The 18,366-nt window shown below is 40.8% G+C and overlaps 1 protein-coding gene across 5 annotated transcripts in view; it reads right to left on the bottom strand.

Moving 5' to 3' along the window:
* The window catches only part of NPAS3 (neuronal PAS domain protein 3), an 821,267-nt gene that overhangs the window by 710,271 nt on the left and 92,630 nt on the right, over positions 1-18,366 (bottom strand). The window lies entirely within an intron of this gene.

Here is an 18,366-nt window from a genome sequence, read left to right as displayed (position 1 = left end):
TATCAAAAACAAACATGAAGGGGGAAAACAGTAATTTCCTGTTTATGGCTATTTGCTTAAAAAAATAATAAGTTTCTTTTCTTTATGTGATTTTGCTGTCTTTATGCAATATGTGCATTCATATCAACTCTCAAAATTATGTTTTTCCTTTTAATGGAGATGTAAATTTTTGCCTAAAAACAACAACAAATAGTATTTCCCTGCTTCGGATAATCCGAGAGTTGAATTTACTAATCTGTCAATCAAAAAGAAATGTGCAGAACAGCAATCCCATCGTCCTTCCCTGAAAAGCCACTGGCATGGCAGAGAGGGTATAAATATCAAAGTCATGGTGACCAATAGCTAGCAGTTTCATTTACATTCAGATTTACAAATCAGTCTCAGGAAGCATGCGCAAAAATTACATAAGAATGGCCATAATGAGTCAGACCAATGGTCTATCTAGCCCTATATCCTGTCTTCTGACATTGGCCAGTGAGAGATGCTTCAGAGGGAATGAGCAGAACAGGACAATTTATTGAGTGATCCATCCCCCGGCATCCACTCCCGGCATCTGGCAGTCAGAGATTTAGGGACATCCAGAGCATGAGGGTGCAACCCTGACGATCTTGGCTAATAGACATTGATGGACCTACCCTCCATGAATTTATATAATTCTTTTTTGAACCCAGTTATACTTTTGGCCTTCATTGCATCCCCTGGCAACAAATTCCACAGGTTGACTGTGTGTTGTGTGAAGTAGTACTTCCTTTTATTTGTTTTAAACCTACTGTCTATTCATTTCATTGGGTGACCCCGGTTCTTGTATTCACTTTTTCCATACCATTTATGATTTTATAGATCTCTATCAAATGCCCCCTTAGTCATCTCTTTTCCAAGCTGAAAAGTCCCAGTCTATTTAATCTTTCCTCATATGGAAGCTATTCCATACCCTTAATAATTTGTGTTGCCCTTCTCCGTCCCTTTTTCATTTCTAATATATCTTAGTTGCGATGAGGCAACCAGAACTGCATGCAGTAATCAAGTTGTGGGCATATCATGGATTTATATATGGCATTATGATATTTTCGGTCTTATCTATCCCTTTCCTAATAGTTCTTAACATTCTGTTAGCTTTTTTGACTGCCACTGCAGATTGAGCAATGTTTTCAGAGAACTATCCACAGTGACTCTAATAAGCAATACACAAATGTCAACCCAGATGGAGTCCTACCCCAGAATGAATTTTAATATATTCCCCACAATCATCTCTTTCAGGCAAAAATATGAGTACACAGTTGAGACTTACACCATGACCTGAAAGTAAACAAGCTTAGAACCTGCTGGAACAACAAAGAAAGAAAATTCCAGAGCTGCAGGACCTCCACATGTTCTGGCTCCTGTCCCCAGACACTGAAAATCCATGAACATTTAGCAAAAGTGCACCATCTAATCTGAACTTTCACAACAGCACATAATCCAAGTGGTCTCATGGTTTTGATTTGGTTTACAGTACTGTACCTCCATCAGATGAATCCACAAACTGTGAATTTTACAGCAGCTCAGTAGCACTTTTTTATGGATGATTACCTGATGCTATAGCAATTCAATGCCACAGTTATCACCAATGCTGTTGCATGGCCTGGATATAAGGCTGATACTATATCCAGGTTTGCCTGCCACATAACTATCAGTAGCAATCAAGAAGTAATGCAATAACTCTAAAAGCTGCTACTACCCCTAGAAGCAAGCAAGCAAGCCTCTTGCTATGATAATCATAACATGGTTTCTTAGTTATGAGATCTATGCATTGCCTGGGGCAAGCAGCAAGCCATTGTGCCTGACTAAGCCATGCTAGCTAGATTTTTCATTCCAAGCATCTTTGGAGTTTGGGGGAGGGGGCGAAATCTGAGAATGTCAAGCGAAAGTCTTTGTTTCCACCATTTGGTTTTATAACTCAAACATCTTGAATTTAGTATGGGTTGCATTGTCACGCTTAATCAGGAAAATCACACCATCATGCAGGTTTCTAAGAAGGGCAAAGTGAAATATGTAAAGCAACTCAGAAGATTAGGTTTCTCACCCATAATTCAACTATACAACAAGAATGTCTCATACGACAGACATTTAATTATATTATGAAAAAGAGGATTGATTTTTAAATGCAATGCAGCTCTTTGGGCCTATTTATCCCAATAAGTATTTAGTACATTCTTCCTAAGGATCCTGGAACAACTAATGTTTCTTCAATTTTTCAGAGTGGAAGCCTCATTGTGGTAGACTTTGAAATCAACTGACACAAAGGACCAAAATCAATCTTGCTTTTTCCCCCAGACCTAAGTCAATAACCTAGATATTGAACGTTAAGTATTTTGTCTATTTCATCTCTCTCTTAAACAACAACCACCATTTCACTTCAGAGAACAAGTCTGCTAATCCTGAATGCCTCTGTTAGGATGATACCAGGACAAAAAAGGACAATGAGGCAGGTAAATCCCTTGGGACAATGAAAATACAACCCTACAAAGCAACAGTACTTCCCATTCCACTGTATAGTAATGGAACCTGAGAACCAATGATTATGTGTAAAAGGATGAAACCTGATTTTAGTTCAATGGCTCTATACATTCAATAAATTCCAGGCAGAAAGCATGTTATGTGTTCTTCTGTGGTTTTCATCATCATTTTTAAAAACATGATATCACAATGTTGTAATGAATCTAATAGCTCATTACTGAACACTGTGTTAACCCCAAATTCAACATCCAGTCAGCAGAGGACTGCATAACCTGCAGAGTACAGGAAAGGGAAGTATGTACAGCTTGATGTCTGAGGAGTTCAGGTTCCGGAGGGGACGAGGGAAAACAGGAGCAGCCTGGGAGCTATCTGTGGGAGAAGGTCAGATAGGCAGCCTGGGAGGTGAGCTGGAAAGTCTGAGAGCTGGCAGGGGACAGCAGGAGCCACAGCAGAAGGACACAGGGCTACTGACTGCAGGCCAAAGGAAAGAGTGAAGGGTTATGAGGTGTGAGAGAAAAAAAATTTATTGGCCCACCTTCTATTGGGGAGAGAGACAAGCTTTTTAGCTTACATATAGGTCGTCTTCAGCTCTTTTTCAGCTCTGTGTAACTTCGAAAGCTTCTCTCACTCACCAGCAGAAGGTGGGCCAATAAAAGATATTACCTCATCTACTCTATCTCTCTAATATTCTGGGACCAACACAGCAACAACACCACTGCATGTAACAAATTATAATCACAGTTACCTTTACACCCATGTACTAACTTGCCCTGAGGGGCTCTGTTAGAAACTTGCTTTGTTTGTTTACTGTAACACATTAAAGAAATTGTGACTTGAGTATTTGAATGTTTTATTCTTGGCAGCCTTGCTGAAGGAACTCTCAGTTACACAAAGGTGCAAGTGTTTCTGGGAACATGCCGATGACTTCAGCCTGAAGCACTAGAGCTCGGAATGCCTAAAGCACTTGCCTCTGAGCTTGTGGTATACCCAGCCTATTACCAAACACCTAGGGCACTAGTCTACCACCAAACCTAGGTATACCCAGCCTATTACCAAACACCTAGGGCACTAGTCTACCCCCAAGTGAGTGGGGTTCATTACACCATTTGCCTTGCTCTGAAGCTTGACGATCTCTGTATGTCTTTCCCTACTCTAGGAATTCCACATATAAGTCACTCATAATAAACACATAAAAAGGCATAATGGGTGAAATTCACCACAGTGAATGTGTGTCCACACCACTAAGGCTCTGTTGAGCCACTGACCACAGGGTGCAGATTAGTTAATGTGAATATATTGGAGGGACTCCACACCAGAGCGGTCCCTTGGGTTTGGCAAATCGGGGCAACCACCCCAGGCCTGCACTTTGACAAAATCATGAGGAGGCAGGTGGGGAGGTAAGGCGGGAGGCCAAATGGGGTGAGGCATCGAACAGGGGGGCGAGTGGCTGGTGGGCAGGGCGAGAAGGAGCCCCCCTACCAAAACCTCCCCCTCCCCCCAGTGCCTGCTGCGGATTAGATGTTTCACGGCATCAGGAGGTGCTGGAGGGGAGGGGAAAGGAGCAAGGGGGCAGCATGCTCGGAGGGGCCAGAACTGGGTGGGGGACAGGAAGAGGTGGGGGAGGAAGAGGCAGGGTGGAGGTAGAAAGAAGCAGGGCAGGGGTGGGGCCTTGGGAGAAAGGGTGGAGTGGGGGCGGGGCCTGGGCGGAGCCAGGGGACCACCCCCCCGGCAGATTGGAAATTCAGCGCCTATGTCCAGGCCCTGCACCCCGATAGGGATGGCCCAGCTCCACACCATCTCTAAAAACAAGCCAGCATGGAGAGGAATGTTGGATGCCAGTTGGTGAAGGCTGTGTTTATGTAGATCGAGTGGCCAAAAAACTCCACAAAGATGTTGATGGGCAGCAGCTGCTATTCATCTGTGGTGGGGACTGTGCTGCAGTGCATTAGCCAGCCTATGGGCAGGAGGATGAATTTTAATCCACTCACCCACTGTCCAGAGCCTCACAAAGTCCATTTCATTGACATTTGTGCAGAAACAGGTGAATTTCACCCTTAATTCATTCAGCTAAAAAGAGGTTATAAACAAGGAACTAATTCCCTAATATATCAAATGACAAGCACCTCTCTAATAAACACTGCATGATACAGCACTTCAGACTGCTCTGCACCACAATCTGCAACCTGAGAGATGGCGCAGACCTACTGTCATTTCCTGAAACACTGAGTTCACAAAGTTCAGTGAAACTATGACGGCAAAAGGTATCTAATCTAACCAATCTCTCATAGTAAAACAAACTGGGAAAGATGAAGTTTGAAAACATCATGTCTTCCCTCACTGTTGACCAGAGTTTTCCCTTTGGTTTACCTGTTTTCAGAAGTTATGGGGAAGTTCTATATATTAATGCAGCATTCTTTTTTGACAATGTGTGAATTCATCACTATTTTGTTACACTCATCACAGATGCATGGTTCATCTTCCAATTCCAAAATTTCATTAAAAGATTCGTATTTGCTTTCTTCTTTAATTTTCAAAAGTTGTATAATTGTACAATTTTAAGTTGGTGAATACACTCTTCTCCCAGTTAAGATTTAAAATAGGACTTGTGCTTCCTGTATCCCAATTTGAAAAGATGCAGAATTTACTTAATTCTTAATTTTCTTGATCAGAGCAATCTCTCTCTTATAGGGAAAACTTAAATGACGCCGAATGAAGACCTGCTTTAAATTAAGGAAGTCTGTTGCTATTGTAAAAAGTAGTTAACTAAAAGAAACAGTCAGAATTTTCCTTATCTCATATGTTTAGTGATATTTGTTAGGCTGTGTGTGTGAACAAAATCTGTATCACTTTTAATCATGGCGAAGCTGAAAAGAGTTACATAGCTAAACAAGAAGGTGTTAACTTAAACCCTAAATATGCAGGACTCAATTGTGCTCTCAATGAGGGTAAGCTATAAGAAGGGACGTGAGAAAGTCAATGACTGAATAGAATAATCTTTAAGGGAACAATACCTTCTGGCTATCTCAACCCATTTAAAAGGGTGTAGCAAGCACTGCTCCCAACTGTAACCAACCCACGGGGTTAGGGGTGGAGAGGTTAGGGCTATGCCCCTCCCCATAACTTGCTATAACCTTGTGAAGCCAAGTCTTTAAAGCAGGCATCACTAGTCTGTTCCAAGCCATTGTGTACAACAGCTCTGAAAGATGGATTATGCCTAGCCCCAGCATGCTATGCAGACGAGCTCTTTATCCCCTCTAGTGTACCTGATCAGACAGATAAATCAATGATCTGGAAGAAAACAAAACCCCTGCTGGTACAATTTGCAGATGACACAAAAACTGATGAAGTGGTAAACAATGATATGGACAGGTCACTTCTACAGAGCAATCTAGATTTCATGGTAAACTGGGCTCACTTGAATAACATATTAATACATCTAAATTCAAGATCATACATCTAGGAACCAAGGACAAGGTTACACTTATAGGATGGGGGATTTTATTTTGGAGTAGTGACTCGGGAAAGGACTTTGTGGTTATGGTGGGCCAGGACCATCTTTTTGTTTTGTACAGGACCAGCACAATGGCATCCCAGTCCACGATTGGGGTCTCAGTACTATAGCAATACTTATAATAAATAATAATACCATTGTATAAGGCATTGGTGAGATCATTACAGGAAATGTGTCCAGTTCTTGCATCCACACTTCAAAATGGATGCTGAGAAACTAAAAAGGGTTCAGAAAAGATCTACAAGAATGATCTGAGGCCTGGGAAACACGCTTTACAGTGAGAAGCTAAAGTAGCTCAATCTACTTAGCTTACCAAAGAGAAGGTTAAGAAGTAACTTGACCATGGTCTACAAGTACCTACATGGGGAAAAACTGTTGTGATAATAAAGGGCTCTTTTATCTAGCAGACAAAGGCATAACAACATCCAATGGATGGACGCTGAAGTTAAACAAATTCAGACTAGAAATAAGGGGCACATTTTTAACAGTGAGGGCAACTAACTATGTGAGCAACTTACCTAGTGATGTGTTGGATTGACCATCACTTGAACTCTTTAAATCAAGATTTTCTTTCTAAAATATATGCTGTTATTCAACCAGAAGTTATGGACTTGATGCCAGAATCACTTGTTGAAATACTACTGTCTGTGTTATGCAGGTCAGACTAGATGATCATGATGGCCCTTCTGGCCTTAAAAATCTATGAATATGAACCTATGAAAGTATTTAGCATGTGAGGATGTTTTCAGGATCACCACCCAGGCCCAGAAGTTACCTTACGAACCTACCAAAACAGACAACCACTGCTTGCTGTAGCAGACAAAACTACTGCTAACTCCAGATTTCAGATCCAGGGCACGGATTTATTTCTGCAGAGGTACAAAGTGCCACACCCCAGTGAACAGTTGAGATACATCTGGCCAATGATCTGGTTGAATACACACAGACAAGGCTGTTAACAAACAAAGATAAAGACTTAAGTCTCCATACACTCTTTTATACCCAAGCTGACACCCTACATTCTAACAACACTGCTCTTTTCTGATTCAATTTATTACATAATAATTATTAACAATATCTATGACCAAATATAAGATTCCACATTACACACTCAGTTATACAAGTATATTGATTGATTAGCAATAACAAAACTATCATTGTTAACATTTGACAGCAATTTTGGGAACTTTCCTGGTTTATCCTGATTATATTTTGCTGCATCATTGGGATGTTTCATTGTAAGGTCATCCTTGAACTGTACCCAAACCAGGGACAATTCAAGTGTTGAACCACAGGATACCGAGTAAAACAAAAATGTTGTTTTGCACTCCTTCCCCAAAAAAGCTTTTTCAAAGGGGTGATGAACCAAACTAAACTATGCCTACATTTACATTGATTATATAGCTGCTTATATATATTACTAAATAGTATATTTAGTATACTAAATGATCCATTAAATACATGATAAAATACACTTAGGCCCTTACCATTTTACATGAGGTAAATTTACTTAATCATTGGGTACGTCTATAGTACCTGCTGGATCGGTGGCTAGTGTTCAATGTATCGGGGATCGATTTATCACGTCTCGTCTGGACGCGATAAATCGATCCCCGAATCGACGCCCGTACTCCACCTCGGCAGGAGGAGTACGCGGAGTCGACGGGGGAGCCACGGCAGTCGACTCGCCGCCGTGAGGACCGCCAGGTAATTCGAACTAAGATACTTCGACTTCAGCTACACGAATAGCGACGCTGAAGTTGCGGATCTTAGTTCGAACACCCCCGCTAGTGTAGCCCAGGTCATTGTTTCACCAACTTATATTCGCTCATTCAGTAGAGCACTTCTCTATCCCTTGTATAATACAGTTTAATTTTGGGCACCAAAAAATAACAGCATATATACCTCTTTTAAATCGGTTGGTAGATATGCAGGTCTCTAACCTTCAACAGCATGCCTACAAAAGGTAGAGGGTAGTTCTATTACTCTTAATTTGACCTTTACTTATGTGCTCAAGTTCCCACAGTTCTCATACATACTTTACTGCAGGTATTTTGCTAACTACTTCTATCAAAAAATATTAGGTGCTAGTTTCAATCACGTAATGAAAATTACACTTTAGTGAAGCCAATTAATTTGTTTTCTTGCTCAATTATGTTGTCCATAACTGATATTTTTGTTCCCTTTGGTACTAATATTTCTTGATTTTGTAAGAGTGGTAGTTATTGAAGGGGAGGGGCAAAGTGAAACTTTGCCAAGCACATAAAAGCAACTCAGTCACAAACAAATGAATTGACCTTTCCATTTTAGAAAACAGGAACATGAACCTATAGGAAACATTTATGAAGCGGAAATGAAATGTGAGAACAATGTAGGCAGAATACCAGGAAACATTTCCTAACACAGAATCATCAGACTGTGATTAATACTTTTCTGAAAGGGTGTGGTCCATCTAAACCCATTTCAGATCATTTCCACAGCAAAGGATAACTGTAAATAGGTCAACTGACCAATGCCAAATTCATTTTAAGATTAACTCAAGGTAGCTATTACAATGAGGTACTGTAGAGATTAAATAAACTTCAAAATTTCTTACTGAACCATAAGTCATATTGGATTCTGTATTGTAATACAGAACAATCTGCCCAGAGCCAGACAGATCTGTCCACACTTATTATTCAGAAAAATATACATTTTCTTATTCTCCATTATGCTAAGGTTCACTGATGTATTACAGTGGGATTTTAATAACAGCATGCATTCAGGGAGGGAGATAATTATAATTTAATTTATAAGCAGATACTACCTCCATTCTCTGTTATCGAGGGATTGCACGCTGGAGCATCACTCTCCCAAATGCTGCATCAGCCAAGCATTGGATGTACAACTTGGATAACTGAATATGGGCAAACGTATGACCATCTGGTTGCCAATCATTCTGAAATGGTAGACTTGTAGGCTTACTTCCCCTATGGCACTGGGTAGTATAGCATGAAGAGGGCTATTTATTTGCATTGCTTCCAGCCTAATATTCTTCTAGGAGAGGAAAAATTAATGGAGAGGAGATATGCAGACTTTCTTCAAATTCATACAATGGGAGAACATAAGGGACCAGACTCAGGTACCAGAGAGGGTCTCAAAATCTTAAGTGGAAGAGAGAGGCTGTCCTGAGAAGACATCTAATGTTCAAGAGACATGGTCCTCCCCTTGCGTGCTATTCGAGGGATGGCTGATGAAGTAGCTACTTGCTCTTCAGTATGGAGACCCTGATGCCCCCTGCCAAGGCCTTCCTACAGGAATTCCAAAACATGGAATATTGAAGCTGATATTAGAGAAGCATTGTGGACTCTACACTGTTACTTTAAATGCCAGCCTTGCTCTCATGTACCTCACATAGGAGAATGTTTTTCCTGGGGCTACAAATGATAAGATATTCTGAAAGTATCTTTTTTCAGGTGGCTCTCAATTGCGTTTAACCTGTCTGGCTCCTGATGTAAAACTGGACCTTGAAACAAAAGATTCCTCCCAGCATTGGTGGAGCAAGAAAGGTCTCACTGTTGGGATTAATAGCTCAAATGGTACTCAGTAAAGTATCATTTGGGACTCCTAATGTTTTCTGCTTTTTGAGCTTCTAAATTGCCCTCAGTTGGAAATGGAAAGCAAGGAATACAGAGCTCGTGTCCAGTTCTGAGCCAGGGCATCTGTTACTTCGACCCTTGGCTCACTGACAGGGAAAACTGATGACTACCTTGAGAATGAAGAGAGACAAACAGGACCAACACTGGGGAGCCAAAGTCCTCGCCAGGGGTCTAACCTGCAGAAGCCCCCATTCAACTTGCCAAATTTTTCTCCTGCTGAGCCACTCTGCAGTGACATTTAACATTGCTTTCAATGTAGAGGTGGTGGACAGACAGCAGGATCTTTCTGCCCAGGACAACTGCATTTGCAGCTCCCTGTGGAAGGATGGAAGCCTATTTCCATATATCAGATTACATAAATTAATAGCAAATCTGTTCTAAAATGTCCCAAAGGGAAACTGAGCCTTATTGGATCACTTTGAGCTGCAGACATCCATACTGAGTATCTTCTCTGAGGACCAAGTCCCCAGGACTGTTCTTATCCCTGAGTGGGTGATGCAACCTTCTAGGCTGCCATGAGCCATAATGGCTACTTTCAGAAGCTCACACAGTGGAAAAATTCTGTCTTTCATTCCTTAGCAATCTGATGTCAGGTGAGACACAAGACTGTATTGAAGATGTGAAAGGAAGATCTACAGGCCTCATGTGAGCCCAGGCCAATGGAAAAAATTATATGTGGAAAAAATATATATATTTAGAAATGAAATGAGAGGAAAGGATGGCCAAAAAATCTGTGCTGTAAATGCTGTCAATCCCCCAAGGTAAAGTATATGCTCCTCCTGTGAGACCCTATAAATGAGGATATGGAGAAGGTATCCTCCTGATCTACAGGTAATAAGAAAATCCCCTATATTGATTGAATGGATATGGCCTTCTCCATCTTGGTCTTGATCTCTACTGAGAACATGCTGAGGTATCCTAAGTCAAGCACCGCTCTGTTTCTACCAGATTTCTTTGTGACCAGGAAGAGGATGAAGCAGAGGGCCTAGATCTATTATCTCACTCTACAAAAGCTTGCAGTTATCCCAATGCCTGTCCCAATGTTTCCCTGGTTTGGATGATGATGGAAATTAAATGAATCTATACTTCAGGAACTGGAGTAAGTCTGCTGAATAACCCCTTTGAATGACCTCCAAAAACTACTTGTCTGAACAGGAGAGCAACTAGCGATCTGCATACTGGAGAAGATGGCTGCCCATTTGGAGTGCCAGTCCAGATTAGGCTGGAGCACTGCAGACTGCTTTAAGTTTCCACTAGAGAGTTGTCTCTATCCCCACCTCTCCCTGGAGGGTTCTCTTTCCAGTTGAATATCCTGACTGAAAACCCAGAGAGGGTGTTTGGCCCTGACATAAGGTTTCTATTTTCTCCTATATTCTCTGGCAAGTACCACAAACTTCCTAAATTTACCTGGTAATTCTGCTATTCCCTTGTCCATCAGCTCCCCCAGTAGTTCCCTGGAAACATCCACTCAATGTGCAGCAGCAATCAAAAAAGTGAACAGAAGGTTGGGAATCATTAAGAAAGGGATAGATAATAAGACAGAAAATATATTGCCTCTATATAAATCCATGGTATACCCACATCTTGAATACTGCATGCAGATGTGGTCGCCCCATCTCAAAAAAGATATATTGGAATTGGAAAAGGTACAGAAAAGGACAACAAAAATGATTAGGGGTATGGAATAGCTTCCATATGAGGAGAGATTAATAATACTGGGACTTTTCAGCTTGAAAAAGAGACGATTAAGGGGGATATGATAGAGGTCTATAAAATCATGACGGGTGTGCAGAAAGTAAATAAGGAAGTGTTATTTACTCCTTCTCATAACACAAGAACTAGAAGTCACCAAGTGAAATTAATAGGCAGCAAGTTTAAAACAAACAAAAGCAAGTATTTTTTCACATAACGTACAGTCAATTTGTGGAAATCTTTGCCAGAGGATGTTGTGAAGGACAAGACTATAACAGGGTTCAAAAAAGAACTAGATAAGTTCATGGAGGTCCATTAATGGTTATTAGCCTGGATGGGCAGGGATTGTGTCCCCAGCCTCTGTTTGCCAGAAGCTAGGAATGGGCAAGGGGATAGATCACTTGATAATTGCCTGTTCTGTTCATTCCCTCAGAAGCACCTGGCATTGGCCACGGTTGGAAGACAGGATACTGGGCTAGACAGCTAATTGGTCTGACCCAGTATGGCCGTTCTTATGTTCTTTCCCTGTCCTTTGGAGGCATACTAATAGTGCTTCCCCTTAGAGGGGAAGGAACTATTACTAGCTCTCCATTACTCCTTTTGTTTCCCATTTTGGACTGGAGTGAGGATGACAGTGTATTAGTGAGGAATTGTATTACAACCTGCAAGTTGTATTAGTAAGGAAGGCCCCACTAAGGAGTGATCCCATGAATCCATTCTTTGCAGGATCAAAGATCCAAGGGGATGAAGACATATGAGCTCTTCTAATGGATAACCTAGGGAGCTCCAAAAGTCCTATATCCCTGTCTTCTTCCTATCTTTGACTGTCATGCAGCACTCCATGAATGTGAGCCAGGGCATAAGCCCCCAGAGTTTTAAGCAAATAGAAAAGAGGGCTTCTCACATGACAAAGAGATGATTCCGGAAGTGAACTGAGGTTTCCTTTGGGTTTAATTGTCATTTCCTACTCCTCAACAGGAAGAATCTGGAACTAACTAACCAGCTGTGGAGATAGAACAAAAACTGTCTGAGTCTTTAGGAACTGGGCCAAGCCCACACCTTTCCTGCCAGTGACTGACAGGTCTGGTTATACCTCGAAAGCTGTAGACAGGCCATCTGTAACAACACTGAGGATCTTAGTATGACAGAAATTTAAATTATCTCCTTGGCTCCTACAATACATTCTTTGAGTGACCTTTCCTAGGATCCAACAACATCAAGTCCAACCATGATCCTAGAATACTTGTGGATGCAGGAACAGATGCCATTACATTGGCCTACAGTCAGTAAGGCTCTATAAAAAAGTTGTTTTTAGTTATTTGTGCCCACACCCATAAAAGGATTGCCTCTCTCACCCCAAACCTCTTACCAGTCTGCTTTGCAGCATGGGAAGGCATTATCCTCCTGCCATCACCATTTTTTGATGGGAAAACTAATCTGACACTCTTTTCTTCCTAGCTGACCTCCAAAAGAGATCCCTCAGAAAGAGCTTGTTAAGCTAAGAGCATGGTTTCCTGTTTTCCAACCTAAACTTTCCTTCACTTAGTTTCCCCGTATTACAGTAGACACACTTCAGAACCTGAACTAAAGAATGTTACCACAGCATTTCCTAAACTAATTATGTAGAACACTGTAAATACCGCAGTTTATAGATTCCAAGGCCAGAAGGGGCCATTGTGAATACCTAGTCTGACCTCCTGTATAATAAAGGCCATAAAATTCAGCCCCAAAATGCCTTTTGAACTAGAGCATATCTTTTAAAAAACATCCAAACTTGATCTAAAACATTTCCATTGAAAGAGAATCCACAACCCTTGGTAAATTGTTCAAATGATTAATCATTTGATGATTACCCATTTTGTTCATTCCCTCTGAAGCACTTGGCACAGGTCACTGTCAGAAGACAGGATACTGGGTTAGATGGGCCTTTGTTCTGACCCAGTATGGCCGTTCTTATGTTCTAATTACTCTGTTAAAAATGTACACCTTATTTCCAGTCTGAATTTGTCTAGCTTCAACTTCCAGCCACTGGATCATGTTATACATTTCTCTACTAGATTGAAGACCCCATTATCAATATTTGTTCCCTACATATTTAGTTGCAGAGGCAAAATTGTAAAGTTTTGAATAACTACTACATGGTTAGTTCTTTCAGACCTCCACTGAATATAAAAAACTCCACCATCACTTTCTAATTTTATGTTAGTGAGCCTGCAAAACATGAACTTTTGGCAGACAGCAGGGAAATACAGGCATTTTGCAGTCGCTTTTAAGATTAGGTATTCCCCTTAATCCCTGGTGGAACTTCCAATAACATTAATTGGAGTAATATGCACAGGAGTCATAGGCAGCATACAACAGTCACTATTCTAAATATTTAAAGTTTTGCCTATGTAAATAGTGTTACTGTGGTATTTAACATCTTTCTTAATACTATTAATTGCAGTACACCTCTACCCCGAGATAACGCTGTCCTCGGGAGCCAAAAAATCTTACCGCGTTATAGGTGAAACCGCGTTATATCCAACTTGCTTTGATTCACCGGAGTGCACAGCCCCGACCCCCCGGAGCACTGCTTTACCCCGTTATATCCGAATTCGTGTTATATCAGGGTAGAGGTGTACTTGTAAAGACTTTAATAATGATCACTGTATGGTGCAACTACTCTCAGAAATTTGTGCTGCAACATCCTTTTTGCAAAATCATTTTGCACATATGACCACACAGCTTTAAATACAATGTCACAAATTGTTACTTTTGTCAAAGTTAGGCACAAGACACCAGTAAAAGAAAAGCGTGGGTAAAAAGGACAGTCAGTAGTTCACACACACTAATACTGGATTTAGGTCAGAAAAGGTTATTCTGCATATTCACTATACACAGATCTCTTACACAAGTAATCCCTTGAACCATAGACACTCAGTGTTATGCACTGGGACTTTAGTAAATGTAATCACATGCATTGTCCAATAGGGCTACAACCCTTTTCAATAAACTCTCACAATAAAGCTTGGACTACTTAAGGCTCTAGGTATTGTGTATATTTATGGAAAATTATTTCTCTTAGGTTCATGGTACGTAGGGTTGCCAGGAGTCCGGTTTTCGACCAGAACGCCTAGGTGAAAATGGATCCTGGCAGCTCTGGTCAGCATCACTGTTAGAAGTCCAGTCAGCAGTGTAGCGGGGTGCCTGCCTTGGCTCCGCACAGCTCCCAAAATCGACCAGCATGTCCCTGTGGCCCCTGGGGTAGGGGCAAGCTCCACGCGCTGTCCCCGCAGCTCCCATTGGCTGGGAACAGCACAGAGCTGCCTGGCCGCACCTCCGCCTGAGGGCCAGACATGCCAGCTGCTTCCGATTGCAGTGTGGAGCCAGAGCAGGCAGGGAGCCTACCTTAGCCCAGCTGTGCCACTGACCATGAGCCGCCTCAGGTAAGTGCTGCCCGGATGGAGCCCATACCCCCTCCTGCACCCAAACCCTCTGCTGCAGGACGGAACCCCCTCCTGCACCCTAACTCCCTCCCAGAGCCTGCACCTCAACCCCCTGCCCCAGATCCCTCCCAGAGCCTGCACCTCACATCCCAACCCCCTACCCCAACCTGAGCCCCCTCCCACATCCCAACCCCATACCTCCTCCCGCACCCGAACCCCCTGCCCCAGCCCTGAGCCCCCTCCTGACCCCCTAACCCCTCATCCCTAGTCCCACCAGAGCCCATACCCCTTCCTGCACCCCAATCCTTGCCCGAGCCCTGAGGCCCCCTCCTGCAACTTAAACCTCTCATCTCTGGTTCCACTCCAGAGCCCGCACCCCCAGCCAGAGCCCTCACCCCCTCCTTCACCCCAACCCCCTGCCCCAGTATGGAGCCCCCTGCCACACCCTGAATTCATTTCTGGCCCTACCCCAGAGCCCACATTCCCCAGCCAGAGCCCTCACCCCCTCCTGCACCCCAACCCCCTGCCCCAGCCCAGTGAAAGTGAGTGAGAGCGAGCAACAGAGGGAGGGGGGATGGAGTGAGTGGGGGCAGGGCCTCGGAGAAGGGGCAGAGGCAGGGCAGGGGAGTTTGGTTTTGTGAGATTAGAAAGTTGGCAACCCTAATAATACAGGGTTAACCTCAGAGCACAGGACCTCATTATATTTTTTTTTCCACATTTAGGGGATGGAAAAATTCTATTTACATTAGTAAGTCTCCAAACGCCACTCTGGTTCCTGTCCTGTCCTATTCTGCATTGGCCCTTAGTAGTCTTGTAGTTTTAAGCAACACTGCTTGGTGACAAGCCTGCAGTACCTACAATAGTAAGTACTGCTGTCATCAGAAGTAAATCAGAGTGACTACTGTGTAGCTATTCTGGTTAAACAGCATGTAGAGAGTGATGGCCTTGACTCCTCACATATCCAGTGTCCTTCCCAAAATCCGTTTTTTCCTGAATGCTAAAATGGTGACGGCTGCATAAAGGATGAGCCAGCCCTATGCTCCAATATAGAACCCAATATAGGTTCTGAAGTAGTCATTGCTCCACCAGTGAGTGGACTCTTGTTCACTGAAAGTTCTGCACAAGTGGCCTAACTCTTTGTGATATGAAAGGTGCACAGAATCAGGGCTATAGAAAGTAATCACTATAGAGTGTAACTGAAATTTAGCAAAAAAAGTAAACCAGCCAGTATGACAATGGAAAGATTTATAAATGTTTATGGCAGAACATTTTAATAGCGCTCTATAAATAACCAAATTCTACCTCTCATAAAATGTATGCCTGTATAGTACCAAAAGTTTAAATTCGGCTTGTAGCATTCATATCTAAACTTTTGTCATTTTTACTGGAAGGTTTTCCATGGTTGTAGTTAAATTTTAATGTCAATGGAAACACATTATCATAGGATCTGAAGAATTTCCAATAACATCAACAATGAAAAAGATATAAATTACAGCACACAGCAATTAAATATGCAGTATATGCGCTATCCTCAACAGTATCACAACTCCAAAGAACCATAGAAAAAATTCTATCAACATTAGAGGAAAGTCAAAACCTGCTACATACTGCTATAGAGAGAAATATATTACATGCTTCCCCAGAAACCTATGCTTATTATGTGACATTAATAGCACAATAGTGTTTATAACAATTCAGATAAGCAACGTCAGCTATATTAAATTAAATAATTATAATTAGGCTTAGCAGAATTCAAATTATATTTTTGATAATTTTGATGAATAACATCAATTTTATTTTGAAACATTTTGGGGATTTTATTGATCTAAATTTTCACAATTGTACAAAATTATGGGTTTTAAACATTATTTCTATTTTTATCTATTTAAATTTTCACAGTGGGAAATTATTCTGGGGTCAAACAATAATTATTTAATGATAGCAGTCATTGAGATTTAAAAATTAAAGATTTATAACACTTAACACACAAATTATCAACAATGCATGTCAAAATACAAATATCCTTAAATCAAACTCTAATAATTTCTCAAGCAGCAGTTTTCTTACCTTCCTAATCTGTAAATTTCTGTTATCCAAGGAAATATTTTTTGATAGTTTGCGTGTAAATGGCTGCATCAATGCTATTGACATTAACTGATAAAAATCGAATCCTTTCAAGACTAATTATAATATTGACTGTTTCATCGAACTTAAAATTTTGAGACTATTTTGCCAATATTTGCCTGTAATTAATACAGACCCAAGACACTTTTCTTGCTGTCATATCTGCTTTCTACTGCAACTTCGCTGACTGCAAATGATATCTATTATTAAAAACTACGCCTATCAGAGTATTCGTAAGCCATTGACTGAAGCCATCATTGTGCTTGCAACCTCCATCAAAGCTGGCCAAACTACTATACACTACTTGTGCCAAGAGTTGTATCTCCACAGCCACCGTTTCCAGAATCATGAAGTCAGTTTTACAAACTGACATGAACCGCTGATGGCAAATCTAATATTATGCTTAAAGAAATCATTAAGCATTTATAGTTACTGAACTGGTGTATAACAAATAAAACAGACTACACTATACAGCAGGAGTAGTCAATAGGCAGACCACGGGCCAAATCCAGACCATCAGACGCTTTTAAATGAAGCCCAACATCTTTTTATGTAGTTATTATCATTATTGATTTTTATTATAATAATAATAATGGACCTTGACAAAAAATAATTGATTACCCCTCGTATATAGTGTCATATCTGGATGGATGGCTTATAAAATTATCACAGATTAAAAAACTATCTACAGAATGATCAATAAATCAATGTTAACCATGAATAAAAAGGAAATAATTTAACTCTAAAAACAGAAAAATGGAAGATGACCAGATGACTCAACATTCAGCCAGACTACCATCGTGGCTCAACAAGTGAATTAACACTTTGGAAATCTTTGGCTCAATCTTGATTTCTCTTTATGTTCTAATATCGCAAACTTTAATTCTTCTTTATATTCTTCTCTTACAAACCTTATTTCTATTCTTCATCCACTCTATAGCTACAACTTTTACTACTGTGCTGGTTTCCCCAGTTACTAAATTAATTCATCAAATTGACAACAAGCTATAGAATAATTGGAGGGAAATATGAACTGAAGAAACACAACAAATATTGCTTTTTTGCCAAAGAAATCTCTAGCTACAATGTAAACACTATTTTTTCTGGAAATTAATTTCTATTGCGCCAATTGTAGTATTTTCTTTATCTCCTTGTAGATAACTGATTTAATATGCCACAAAACAGGAATATAGTTAGAACATAAAAATTAAACATTAAGGAAATTCAATAAAAATAATCAGAAAAGTAGTAATGCAAAATATTAATACAAAATCATCTATAATATAGTTATAAAATGTCATCTCTCTCAATTCTTACTGGAAATGGATTATTGAATCTAATCATGAAAGATCATAAATCTTACTATATTCAAAAAGAAACTCTGTGGACTGTAAAAGTAATAAAAGTCAAATCATGTTACATTTGCTTGCCCATATTAATAGACACCTACAGTACTTTCATCAGAAGGACTAGTAAC

This window comes from Malaclemys terrapin, chromosome 4 (assembly GCF_027887155.1).
Source record: "Malaclemys terrapin pileata isolate rMalTer1 chromosome 4, rMalTer1.hap1, whole genome shotgun sequence".
Taxonomy (NCBI): domain Eukaryota; kingdom Metazoa; phylum Chordata; order Testudines; family Emydidae; genus Malaclemys; species Malaclemys terrapin.
This window is presented reverse-complemented; position numbering and strand designations above follow the sequence as displayed.